Source organism: Stenella coeruleoalba (assembly GCF_951394435.1).
Source record: "Stenella coeruleoalba genome assembly, chromosome: 20".
NCBI classification, from domain to species: Eukaryota; Metazoa; Chordata; class Mammalia; order Artiodactyla; family Delphinidae; genus Stenella; species Stenella coeruleoalba.
This window is the reverse complement of record NC_137166.1, coordinates 47862009-47875437: the sequence shown is the minus strand read 5'-3', so window position 1 is coordinate 47875437 and position 13429 is coordinate 47862009.

Here is a 13429-nt window from a genome sequence, read left to right as displayed (position 1 = left end):
ATTCATTCATTTATTCATTTAACACATTTTCATTTAATACTTAACTATGGGTCAGGCATCATGCTGAGTGATGGGGAGATGGCTTTGAACAAGAAGTCATGGTTTATCTGAAGAAGAATATATATACGTGTGTATCTGAATCACTTTGCTGCACACCTGAAACCATCACAACACTGTAAATCAACTATGCTTCAATTTAAGAAAAAGAATGCCAGAATAAATCCAAACGTGTGTGTGTATATATATTTTATATATAAATAAATAAAAAATATATTATACATAAAAAAAATATATATATAAGGGTATTCCCTGGTGGTCCAGTGGTTAGGGCTCTGTGCTCTCACTGCCGAGTGCCCAGGTTCGATTACTGATCGGGGAACTAGGATCTCACAAGCCACACGGCACAGCCAAAAAAAAAAAAAAGTCATGGAGGCAACATGGTTGAGTGGTTAAGAGCTTGGATTCTGGAACACACTGCTTGCATTCAAATCTTGGTCCTGCCAGCTATCACCAGGATAACTTGGGCAAGTTATTCAACTTCTCTGTGCCTCGGTTTCCCCATCTTTAAAACAGAAGTGAGTTAGAAATAAGGACATACTCAAAGAATGATGCGGGTGTGTCAGAGAGACACAGGAAGACATCTTAAAGAGGCTTCCTATGACCAAATCTGGAACAAGTTGAAGCTCAGATTAAATAATAATAGTAAAGGATTATAACCCATTGAATAAAACAAGAATCCGTGACTACAAACTGATAGAAAATCAATGAAAATAAATAAAAAGGAGAGAGCGCATTCTTAGAGTAAAAACTTAATGAATGATGTGGAAGGAATGATGGAATCAAAACATCACCATTTGGCAACCTTTATAATGGTAATTAATTCAGTTAAGATTCAGTCATAGATGCTGTGATATTGTGATTTATAATAAGAAACATATTTGGTCTTCATCCTGGTTTCTGGCACAGAGCTCCTAAAGCCCTTGGAAATTTCCTAAGTGATGAGTGTTAAAGGTGTCTTGATACTCATAACAAACCCCTTTCAACCACACCTGAGTTTATGCTTAGGAGGTGACTTTTGGAAAACACCTAAGGATGGGGGATGGTTGCCTGGGGGATCAACCATGTAGTTAGAGGGTTGGAATTTTCAGCCACTCCCCAAGCCCCACCTCCCAGGAGGGGAGAGGGGCTGGAGGTTGAAATCAATCACCAGCGGCCAGTGATTTAATCAATGGTGTCTATGTAATGAAGCCTCCACCAAAATCCCCAAAAAGATGGGGTTCAGAGAGCTTCCGGGTTGGTGAACACATGGAGGTATTGGGAGGGTGGCACATCTGGAAGCTCCCCACCCCCTCCCGGTACCTTGCCCTGTGCATCTCCTCCATCTAGCTGTTTCTGAGTTACATCTTTTTGTAATAAACCAGTAATCCATTAAGTAAAATGTCTCTCTGAGTTCTTTGAATTGCTCAAGCAAATTAATCAACAGAGCGGGTTGTGGGAACCTCTGAGCTATAGCCGGTCAGTCAGAAGCACAGGTGACAAACTGGACTTGTGATTGGCATCTGCAGGTGGCGGGCAGGGGTAGGACTGAGTCTATAACCTGTGGAATCTGATGCTATCTCCCAGTAGATAGTGTCAGAATTAAGTTAATTGCTTGGTGGTGTTGGAGGGAACATACAACCATACACGTTAAAACTAGTGGGTTCAAGTTTGAGGAGTAACAGGATATTTCCCTGGTCACAAATTATCTCTCCACAAGATACTTATTAATTACACAGGGGGAAATAGGGACAAAAATAGGAAAAACCTGGCAGCCACCACTTTCACTAAGTGATCAAAGTTAACATCAGTAGTAAGGGAGCAAACAGACATCACGGGCCTCTTGACATGATGCACTGAGAAAGGACACAGCATCGCTTCCGTGGTCTTGGGCAAAATGTGCACAATCTGAATCTAATCATGAGGAAACATCAGCTAAGCCCAAACGGAGGGACATTCTACAAAGTAACCGGCCTCTGCTCTGCAGAAATATCGCTGTCATGGGACACAAAGAATGATGGAGGCTCTGTTACAGAAGAAAGATTTAAAGAGACTTGGAAACCGAATGCACTGCGTGAACAAGGAGTTTCTTTTGCTACAAGAGACATTACTTAAGCAGTTGACAAAAATCTCAAGAAGGTCCAGAAACTAGACACTTTATGTTTGATGTTAATTTCCTGATTTACATAAATGTACAGTGATTATGGAAGAGAATGTCTTTGTTTTTAGGAAATACACACTGATGTATAATTTAGAGGGAGAGTGGTCACCTGCCAGCTTCTTACTCTCAAACTGTTCAGGAGAGAAAAAATATTTCTATAGAGATAGAAAGAAATGTGGTAAAATGTTAACTTTGGGGAACCTGGTTGAAGGGTATATAGGAATTCTTTGTGTCATTTCTGCAGCTTCTTGATAAGCCTGAAATTATGTCAAACACTTCAAAAAGAAAAATAACAGAAACTAGTAATATTATACTAGGCTAAAAGTAAATGAATAATAACATACCTGCCTCAGAGTAGTTGTGAAGATTAAAAGGAGCATATATATCTGTATCTCTCTCTCAGGATAGTACCTAATTTTTTATTTTGTGCTTTTGCGGTGTTTATAATCTCAAAACAAAACTAGACAAGAATGGGGGGAGAATTGCACCATCAGACAACACATGTCGGTCTGAATGTCAAGTGCAACAGAGCACTGACCTTGGCCATTGGTCTTGTGCTCATCTTTCCGGTAACTATTGCATCCTAGCCAAAAACATTCTTTATTATAGTAAGATAATGCCACTTTGGAGAGTCTCAAAGATGATATACTAAGGGAAAGACGACAAAAGCGTGCACTCTGTATGATTCCATTTATATGAATTTCAGGAAGAAGCAAAACTAGCCTCAAAGTAGTGCTTATATCTGTGGCATGGGTGTGGGTGGTGCACAGTCTTGACCGTGAAAAGATATGAGGGAGTCGTCTGGGGTGTAATAAATACTTTATATCTTGATTCATGAAGTCATTACTCAGGTGAATAGAAATATAAATAATGTGTAGGAAATTTATATAACTTTACACTTGATTCATGTACTTTGTTGTATGTCTGTTGCTCTTCAGTAAACATTTTTTTAAATAAAAAAAATGAGCTAGGGCTTCCCTGGTGGCGCAGTGGTTGAGAGTCTGCCTACCGATGCAGGGGACACGGATTCGTGCCCCGGTCCAGGAAGATCCCACGTGCCGCGGAGCAGCTGGGCCCGTGAGCCATGGCCGCTGAGCCTGCGTGTCCGGAGCCTGTGCTCCGCAACGGGAGAGGCCACAACAGTGAGAGGCCCGCGTACCGCAAAAAAAAAGAGCTAATATCTATAAAACAGGTAAGACAGTACCTGGAATCTAGGAAGTACTCACTGAACGTTATTATTTCTTGTATGATTATGTCTCTGATACCTTACAAAGAGTAGATATTTGCCAGATAAATGCTTGCTCAGTTTTTAAAAGCAACCATTGTTTCTATGTGCCAAGCACCATGGGAAGCACTTTCCAGGCACAGCTGAGTATTCAGAGCACTTTTTCTTGTAAAATAGTATTAGCATTTTGCTTTCCAACATTTATTATGAAAAATTTCACACCTACAGACAGGTTGGAAAGATCATGCAAAGCACATCCATTTGCCCACCACTTATTTTTTATTTTATTTTATATTTTTATTGAAGAATAGTTGATTCACAATGTCGTGTTAGTTTCAGGTATACAGCAGAGTGATTCAGTTTTTTTTAAATATATATATATATATATATTTTTTTTTTCAGATCCTCTTACCTTATAGATTATTACAAAATATTGAGTATAGTTCCCTGTGCTATACACGGGATCCTTGTTGGTTATCTATTTTATATATAGTAGTGTGTATATGTATATGTTAATCCCAAACTCCTAAGTTATCCCTCTTTCCCCCCACTTTCCCGCCTTTGGTAACCATAAGTTTGTTGTCTATGTCTGTGAGTCTATTTCTGTTTAGTAAATAAGTTCATTTGTATCATTTTTTCAGATTCCACATATAAGCCATATATATCATATGATATTTGTTTTTCTCTGTCTGACTTGCTTCACTCGGTACGATAATCTCTAGGTCCATCCATGTTGCTGCAAATGGCATTATTTCATTCTTTTTTATGACCGAGTAATATTCCAGTGTGTGTGTCCCTGTGTGTGTGTGTATCACATCTTTTTTTAAAATTGTTCACTTTATTTATTTATTTATTTATTTTGCGGTACGCGGGCCTTGCACTGTTGTGGCCTCTCCCGTTGCGGAGCACAGGCTCCGGACGCACAGGCTCAGCGGCCATGGCTCACAGGCCCAGCCGCTCCACGGCATGTGGGGTCTTCCCGGACCGGGGCACGAACCCGTGTCCCCTGCATCGGCAGGCGGACTCTCAACCGCTGCGCCACCAGGGAAGCCCTATTTATTTTTTAAATTTAATTTTATGTATTTAGTTTTGGCTGTGTTGGGTCTTTGTTGCTACACGCAGGCTTTCTCTAGTTGCGGTGAGCGGGGGCTACTCTTCGTTGCAGTGCGTGGACTTCTCACTGCAGTGGCTTCTCTTGTTGCGGAGCACAGGCTCAAGGCGTGTGGGCTTCAGTAGTTGTGGCACGTGGGCTCAGTAGTTGTGGCTCACGGGCTCTAGAGGGCAGGCTCAGTAGTTGTGGCGCATGGGCTTAGTTGCTCCGCGGCATGTGGGATCTTCCTGGACCAGGGCTCAAACCCATGTCCCCTGCATTGGCAGGCGGATTCTTAACCACGGCGCCACCAGGGAAGTGCCTATCATATCTTCTTTACCCCAGGGCTTCTTTATAAGCCCTGGGCTATTTTGCTGGAGAATTTGTCTGTCAATGGACATTTTTCCCTCCACTTAGACTCAAAAAGTTTTAACTTTTATTTATTTATTTATTTTTAACATCTTTATTAGAGTATAATTGCTTTACAATGGTGTGTCAGTTTCTGCTTTATAACAAAGTGAATCGCTTATACATATACATATTAGTTTTAACTTTTTGTGAGGCCCACTTATGGTACTCCATTTAACAGATGCAAACACTGAGGCACAAACAAGATTAAGTTGCTTCCTCAGGGTTTCCCAGAATTAGGATTTGGACCCAGGGAGTCTGACCCTAGAGGGTGCCCCCCAAAACAACTAGTTCTCATGTTAGGTTTTGGGGGACACAGATGGGAAAGCCATGCCCTAACATCTACATTTCACCATTTAGTGCTGTGCTGTTCAGTAGGTGGCCGCCAGCCACATGTGGCTGCATACATTTAAATTTAAATCATTAAAATTAAATAAAATTTAAAATTCAATTCCTCACTGCTCCTCGAGTGCTCAGATAACCACATGTGGCCATTGTACGAACAGTTTCAGACATAAAGTTTTCCACTATTACAGCTGTCCATGGAAATAATCAATAAACAATCTATAATAGGAATAGAAAATAGTTTTTATTTCAGCCAAACTGAGGACTATATAGCCCAGGAGACAAAGATTCAAGAAGCACTTGAAAAAAAAAGAAGCACTTGAATTCTGTTTCGCTGGACTGCAAAATGCAGGAGGCTCATGAAAGCAAAAACCACAAAATTACGTAAATTATTTGTCAAGAGTCAAGACTGGAGCTGGCAAGAAGTAACGGTGCTTGTTAAGCAAGGATTGGTTGGGGTCAAAAATAGTTGCTTAGTTACAAGGGGACATCTTGAGACCATAAAGGTACAGCTGGCAGCTAGCAGACACTGTTTTGAGAACGGCTGGTGGTGTCCTTGGGTCTGATACAGTTCAGAAAATTCAAATTCTGTGATGCAGGAACATGTCTGAAATCACATCCACGATGGCCAACTGGCGCCATTTTGAATGCCTGAACCACAGTTACTCCATTTTGATTTTTAAATGCATTCTTTTCTTTCATGGTTAAAGCAGATGTACAATGGATCTTTGATAGGCCACAAAACAGGCTGTTCTAATTAGCATAATTTAAGTTAGGTTAGAAATTCCCTGGTGGTCCAATGGTTAGGACTCTGTGCTTTCAGTCTCGAGGTCCCAGGTTTGATCCCTGGTAGGGGGACTAAGATCCCACAAGCCACACAGTGTGGCCAAAAAAAAAAAGTTTAAGTTAGGTCATGTATAAGCCAGAATGACTTCCCCATACTTCAATATGTGAACATTTCTCCCATCACAGCGCTGGACTCTAGTGGGTAATATGGAAAAGACCTATAATTTCAATCCACATGGCGGTGGTGATGTTGGTGAGCATTGGGGTCAGGTTAGAGGGTGTGTCAGCAACAGATTGGGAAAAAATATAACCAGCTGGGTGTTTCCTCCCTTCACTTTTATCTTTAATCTTTTTTTAAAGGCGTTTCATCTGCCCCCATATGCCTGTTATTCTTTCCTACTCTCCACCCTCCCTCTGACCTACCATCAGCATAAATTCAATTATTAGTCTACTGTAACCCTAATTGCTCTGATCCATATCATGATGAACTTTCCAGTGGGCTGAGTCAGAATTCTTTTTTTTTTTTTTTTTTTTTTGCTGTTCGCGGGCCTCTCACTGTTGTGGCCTCTCCCGTTGCGGAGCGCAGGCTCGGGACGCGCAGGCTCAGCGGCCATGGCTCACGGGCCCGGCCGCTCCGCGGCATGTGGGATCTTCCCGGACCGGGGCACGAACCCGCGTCCCCTGCATCGGCAGGAGGACTCTCAACCACTGCGCCACCAGGGAAGCCCCAGAATTCTTTTTATGCTGGAATCAGTGTCTCTCTTTGTCTTGCTTTAGATTAGGTAAATCCACTCACAGGAAAAAGCTGAATGTGGAGTTCGGGGTGGAAAGATCTAAGTTCATAGTCTATATTTATTACCTGTGTGGATTTGGACAGGTGAGTTCACCTCCTGGAGCCACCGTGTCTCATTTGTAAAATGAGCATCATCGCATGTGCTTCCTAGTGGTAGCGTGAGAATGATGACGATTAGGTCTGTAAGAGCCCTATAGCCAGGTAGAGCGTTTAGTAATTGGTAGCTGCTGTTATTTGCAGACACTTTGTTTTCTGCTTTCTCCACCCGTAATTCTTCAGGGAAATGCATACCTTGTGTGGCACAGAATGCCCCATACAGAAGCAGTTTCTGGGGTTTCAAGCCAATGGATTAGAAATCTACAAGGTAGGAGTTCACAAGCACTGTCAGGTATCACAGCCGTGGATTGAAACACAAATTGGGACTGGTGGGCTTTCTTTTCTGCCTTGTTTATTTGAAAAATCTGACAATGCCACTTCAATGAAAACACAGTTAAATGTGTTTAAGAAAAAATCTGATAGAATGTGCTCTTGCATATAATTAAAGAATACCTAGAATATCGCAGTCCCCCCTTTTGAAACAATAGTTGTTGAGCCCTTGCAAAGCAATCTCAAGATTCTGCCCTGTCCAATAGAACCTCCTGTGACCATGGAAATGGCCTGTAGTCTATGCTGTGCAGTGTGGTCACCGAGCTCATGAGTGCATGATTAAAGGTGGTCGGTTGTGAGAAACTGAAGTTTCAATTTTGTTTAATTTGAATTAAATTTAACCAGCCGTGTGTGGCTTGTGGCATCCATGTTGGACAGCAAAGATCTTGATCCACAGACTGAGTGTTGGTGCAAGTGGAATGCTGCTTCTTATAGTTGAGTTTGATGAACAAACAGTGGTTCCTGGTTTGGGATCTAAGCATTGACATCATTTCTCCAAGTCTGTTCTTGGGGACTAGTCTCTGCTTTTCAGAATCAGCCCGGCCATGGACTGGCCATTTAGTTTCTCTGAGCCTTGGTTACCCAATGTGTCATATGAGGGATAATCATATTCCTTTTGCAAGGTGTTGTGAAGTCAGGCTGCAATTCTAAACCAGCTCCACCTTTTCCTGGCTATGTGACCTTGGGCAAATTACTTAACCTTTCTCGGCTTCAGTTTCATTAACTTTAAGATGGGAATGAAAGTTACCTTCCTCATAAGATAGTTGTGAGGATTAAGCAGTATCTATAAAGTACTTAGAACGGTGCCTGGGGCATGATACAACCTATATATGTGTTTGCTCTTGTACTATGCTCGTGAAAAGACTGGACAAAAATCGTAGGTCAGGAAATCAATTTAGTAAGTCTCCACCAGTGCTTTTGAGGTCTGTTTCTTTACTATGTCTCTTGGAATATATTTTCCTGTGTTATGTTAAGCATTTATAAAACCATATTTGATATTACCTTTTTAAAAAATTGAAGTTGATTTACAAAACGTTTCAGGTATACATTTTATTTTAAAAAACTTTTTATTGAAGTATACTTGATTTACAATGTTGTGCCAGTCTCTACTGTACAGCAAAGTGACTCAATTATACACATGCATACATTCTTTTTTTAAAAAAATTTGTTTATTTTATTTATTTTTGGCTGCGTTGGGTCTTCGTTGTCGCGCGCAGGCTTTCTCTAGTTGCGGCGAGCGGGGGCTACTCTTCGTTGCAGTGAGCGGACTTCTCGTTGTCGTGGCCTCTCCTGTTGCGGAACACGGGCTCTAGGTGCGCGGGCTTCGGTAGTTGTGGCACGCGGGTTCAGTGGTTGTGGCTCACGGGCTCTAGAGCGCAGGCTCAGTAGTTGTGGCGGACACGCTTAGTTACTCCACGGCATGTAGGATCTTCCCGGACCAGGACTTGAACCCGTGTCCCCTGCATTGGCAGGCGGATTCTTAACCACTGCGCCACCAGGGAAGTCCATGTGAGTCTATTTCTGTTTTGTAAAGAAGTTCATTTGTATTATTTCTTAGGTAACACATATAAGTGATATCATGTATTTGTCTTTCTCTGTCTGACTTACTTAGTATGATCATCTCTAGGTCCATCCGCTATTATCTTTTAAAAAAATTTATTTTATTGAAGTATAGTAGATTTACCTGCTATTATCTTTTTAAGCAAGGATATGTTTTGTTTCATGATACTTCTTTCTCTGGAAAGATCTCAGAGTTACAGAAAAGTTGCAAGTACTGTACAAAGAAATTATTTTTCCTAAGCCATGTAATGAGTTGCCAATATTATGCCCCGTCACCTATGGGTGTTCAGTGTGTTTCCTACAAACAGGACTGTCTCCTACATAACCAAAGTACAACCTCAAAACTAAAAAGTATTAGCATTAAAACATTACTACCATCTAATCCTCACGCTCCATTCAAGTGTCACCAGTTGTTCCATTAACGGCTTTCACAACAAAGGTTCCAATCTAGACTCTCGCATTCCATTTTGTTGTCACGTCTCTTTTGCTTCCTTTAGTCTGGAAAAATTCTTCATTCTTCCCTTGACCTTCGTGACTCTTGTGAACATTACAGCCCAGTCCTGGGGTAGGATGGCCATGGATCTGATATCTTCTCATGAGCAGATTCTGGTCGTGCATCTTGGGCAGGAGCGTCACAAAAGTGGTGTTAGCATCTTACATCCCATCAGGATCTTCTCATTAACGGTGGTGTCTTTCAGGCTCCTCTGCTGTAAAGTTCCCCTTTTCCCCTTTGTGATTAATGTGTTTTCTGGGGAGGTCTTTTGGGGTCATGTAAATACCCTGTTCCTTGTCAGACTTTTGATTTATTCATTTATTTAGTCATGTCAGGATAGACTCATAGCGTCAAGGGATTGTAATCTATTACAGTCATTGTTAATTTTGATGTTCCAGTTGTTTCCAGTTTGACCTGTGGGAGCTCTTTCCAGCTGGCTCCTGTGTCATTTTCGCCTGTCCCCATCATTCTTTTTTTGTTTGTTTGTTTTAGGAGAAGTTAACTGATGTTTTAAAAAAAAATTTTATTGGAGTATAGTTGATTTACAACGTTGTGTTAGTGTCAGGTGTGCAGCAAAGTGAATCAGTTATACCTATACATATATCCACTCTTTTTTAGATTCTTTTCCCATATAGGCAATTATAGCGTATTGTGTAGAGTTCCCTGTGCTGTACAGTAGGTCCTTATTAGTTATGTTTTTTTATATATCCCATCATTCTTTCAACTTTTTTTCTGCTTCCTGGCACAATAAGATGTGCCAGGCTCGCCTAGTACTTTCCCTGTCCCAGTCCTGGAATTAGTCTTTACTCTGGGAAGCCCTGGGCTATTTTGCTGGAGAATGACGTTTAGAAACCAAGAGTTGGGAGTTCCATGTGGCCACTGCTATTGCCTCTTCCTGTACCCAGGCTCTCTCAGAGTGGGCAGAGGTAGGGAATGTATGTGTGTATATGTGTAGATATAGATTTACATCTATATTCCTTTTTTAAAAATTTTAACTTAAAACATACAGATGTGGGTTTATTTGCCAGTCTTTTGATGAGAAGCCTAGGCTTTTCTTTTCTTTTCTTTTTTGAAAAAATCTTTTGGCCATGCTGTGCGGCATGTGGGATCTTAGTTCCCCCACCAGGGATCGAACCTGTGGCCCCTGCATTGGAAGCGCAGAGTCTTAACCACTGGACCACCAGGGAAGTCCCCTAGGCTCTTTTTTTTTTTTTTAATTTTTATTGAAACACAGTTGATACAATGTTGTATTAGGTTAATGTGTACAGCAAAGTGATTCATGTACATATATACACATTCTTTTATAAATTCTTTTCCATTATAGGTTATTACAAGATATTGACTATAGTTCCCTGTGCTATACAGTAGGTCCTTATTGGTTATCTACTCCATATATAGTAGCGTGTATATTTTAATCCCAAACTTCTAATTTATCCCTCTTCCCCCCCACCACTTCCCCTTTGGTAACCACAGGTGTGTTGTCTCTGTGAGTCTATCTCTGTTTGGTAAATAACTTCATCTGTATCATTTTTTTACATTCCACATGTAAGTGATATCATATGATATTTGTTTTTCTCTGTCTGACTTGCTTCACTCGGTATGATAATCTCTAGGTCCATCCATGTTACTGCCAATGGCATTATTTCATTCTTTTTTACGGCTGAGTAATATTCCATCTGTGTTTTTTTCTACATCTGTCTCTCTATAGTGAAAGTCATGAGTTTACACTGGTAACTCCAGTTCCAACCCAGCACTACAGGGCTTATTCTTGTTTTCTCCCTTTACATAATTGTAGCTCATTTCTCCAGCAGTGAGAAATCTGGCTCCCAGTGCCCTTAATATATTTACTTATTTATTCGATCCCCCTGAAAGTAACCAATCTCTTATGGCTGCCACTGCCTGCACCCCTGGCCCCTGAGGTGGAGGCCCTGCTCACCACATTTGGGTCCTGACACCCTATTCTGGGTCCTGTGTGGCCCCTGCTCCAACCCCTCTTCCAGACACCTACTTGCTTGTGCTCAGGAAGGGAAAGGAGAGGAAGAGATTGATGTGTTTAAAATAGAATAGATTACTGTTTTGCTCTTCCAATTTCTACTTTGAAGCTCCTAGCTATTCTTTCCTTTTCTTTCCTGTTCCTTGTTAGAAATGCCAGATTCTGCATAAGTTAAGTGTTCTTTTATTGAACTGGACATAGCTTAAAAATGTTTTCAGTGTAATGCTCACCATAACAGAGGTCACAATGAAGGAAAAGGAGGAGAAAGACGATGAAGAGCAGGAGAATATAGTTGCATAAAAAGCAACAGAGAGGGAAATGACGTAATCGCATTCCTGTATTTTTTCCAAGGTTTGATCTTTGAGGTCCCTGGTTTGTGCTTGAGAAATGGATTTCAACATAAGGCAGGGCTCGTTGGGGACAAGGAAGGTGTGACAGGGGACCTGTCACAGGGGAGGCTCTGCCCGAACTGGCCTTGCTGGTTTCTCTTCTTCCCAGGTTTGTGTTTTAAATGAAGGGCTTATTTAATTTTAATTACATAAGTAATACACGAATACCTCCCCGCTGTAAAACACTCGAACAATATAGAGAGAGAGCAAAAAGCCCTTTTGAGAAACGGGAAGTCAACCAGTGACAAAGGGAGGAATTTGGAGGGCAGTGTGGAGATATTTTTCAAAATGACAAATGCACATCACTTTTGACTTGGCAGTTTTCCTCTTCGGAATTTATCTTACAGGCATGGATCATATGGCCAGCATGAGGTGTGCCCAAGTGATATTAATTACAGTAGTGTTCGTAATGGCAATAAAACTAGGAATCACCTAAGTGTTTATTAAAAGGGGTCTGGTTAAGTTAATGATAGTACATTCAGACAGTGTGATGCTCTAAGGGCATTAAAAAAAAAACGAGGTACAGCTCTATGTATTCATCTGGAGAGAGCCTGAAGAGAATCTTAAGTGAAAAATTAAAGTAAGATGCAGAATTGTGTGCTACCATGGTGTAAAAAACATGACCCGTGTGTGAATGCTTGCATATGCCTAAAATATCGCAGGAAATCACTGTATTCTTGCTTCTGGAAAGGGAATCGGGTGGCCACGGGATGGGAGTGGGAGGAGATTTTCCCATCCCTCCTGATGCATCCTTTATATCCTTCCTGTGTGATCTTGGACAAGCCATGTGTCTTCTCTGAGCCTCAGTTTCCCCGTTTGTAAAGGGAGGGTCATGACAAGGGAGACTGGAGTTCTTATTCTGGAGCTGGCACAGCAGATGGGCCGTTAATGAGAGGCCCTACCTCCCCCCAGTCTGGGTCTTCACAGAGAACTCACTCCAACTTTCTGCTTTATCTGACGATATAGAGACACATGCACCCCAATGTTCACAGCATCATTATTTCCAGTAATGCCAAGACATGGAAGCAACTTAAGTGCCCATTAACAGATGAATGGATAAAGAAGATGTGGTATATATATACAGTGAACTATTACTCAGCCATAAAAAGGACTGAAATATGCCATTTTCAGGAACATGGATGGACCTAGAAATTATTATACGAAGTGAAGTAAGTCAGACAGAGAGAGACAAATATTATATGATTTCACTTATATGTGGAATCTAAACTATGACACAAATGAACTGATTTATGAGACAGAAACAGACTCACAGACATGGAAAACAAACTTATGGTTACCAAAGGGGAAGCGGGGGGGAAGGGATAAATTGGGAGTATGGGATTAACAGATGCACACTACTATACATAAAATAGATAAGCAACAAGGATATACTGTATAGCACAGGGAACTATATTCAATATCTTGTAATAAACCATAATGGAAAAGAATGGAAAAAATATAGATATATACATATATATATGTATAACTGAATCACTTTGCTGTACACCTGAAACTAACACAATATTGTAAATCAATTACACTTAAAAAAAAAAAAAGAGTCAGTAGCATTTGCAGCCACCAGTCTGCAGTGAGATGCACAAGGGGATTTTCCTAACTCCTTGGCAATCTCTGGCGGGTGAGAGGCAAGATAACCCAGTCCTTTCCCAGGCCTCTGCATTCCCAACCACACCCCCGTGCTTGGGTCCCCCTGTGGGTCTCGCCTT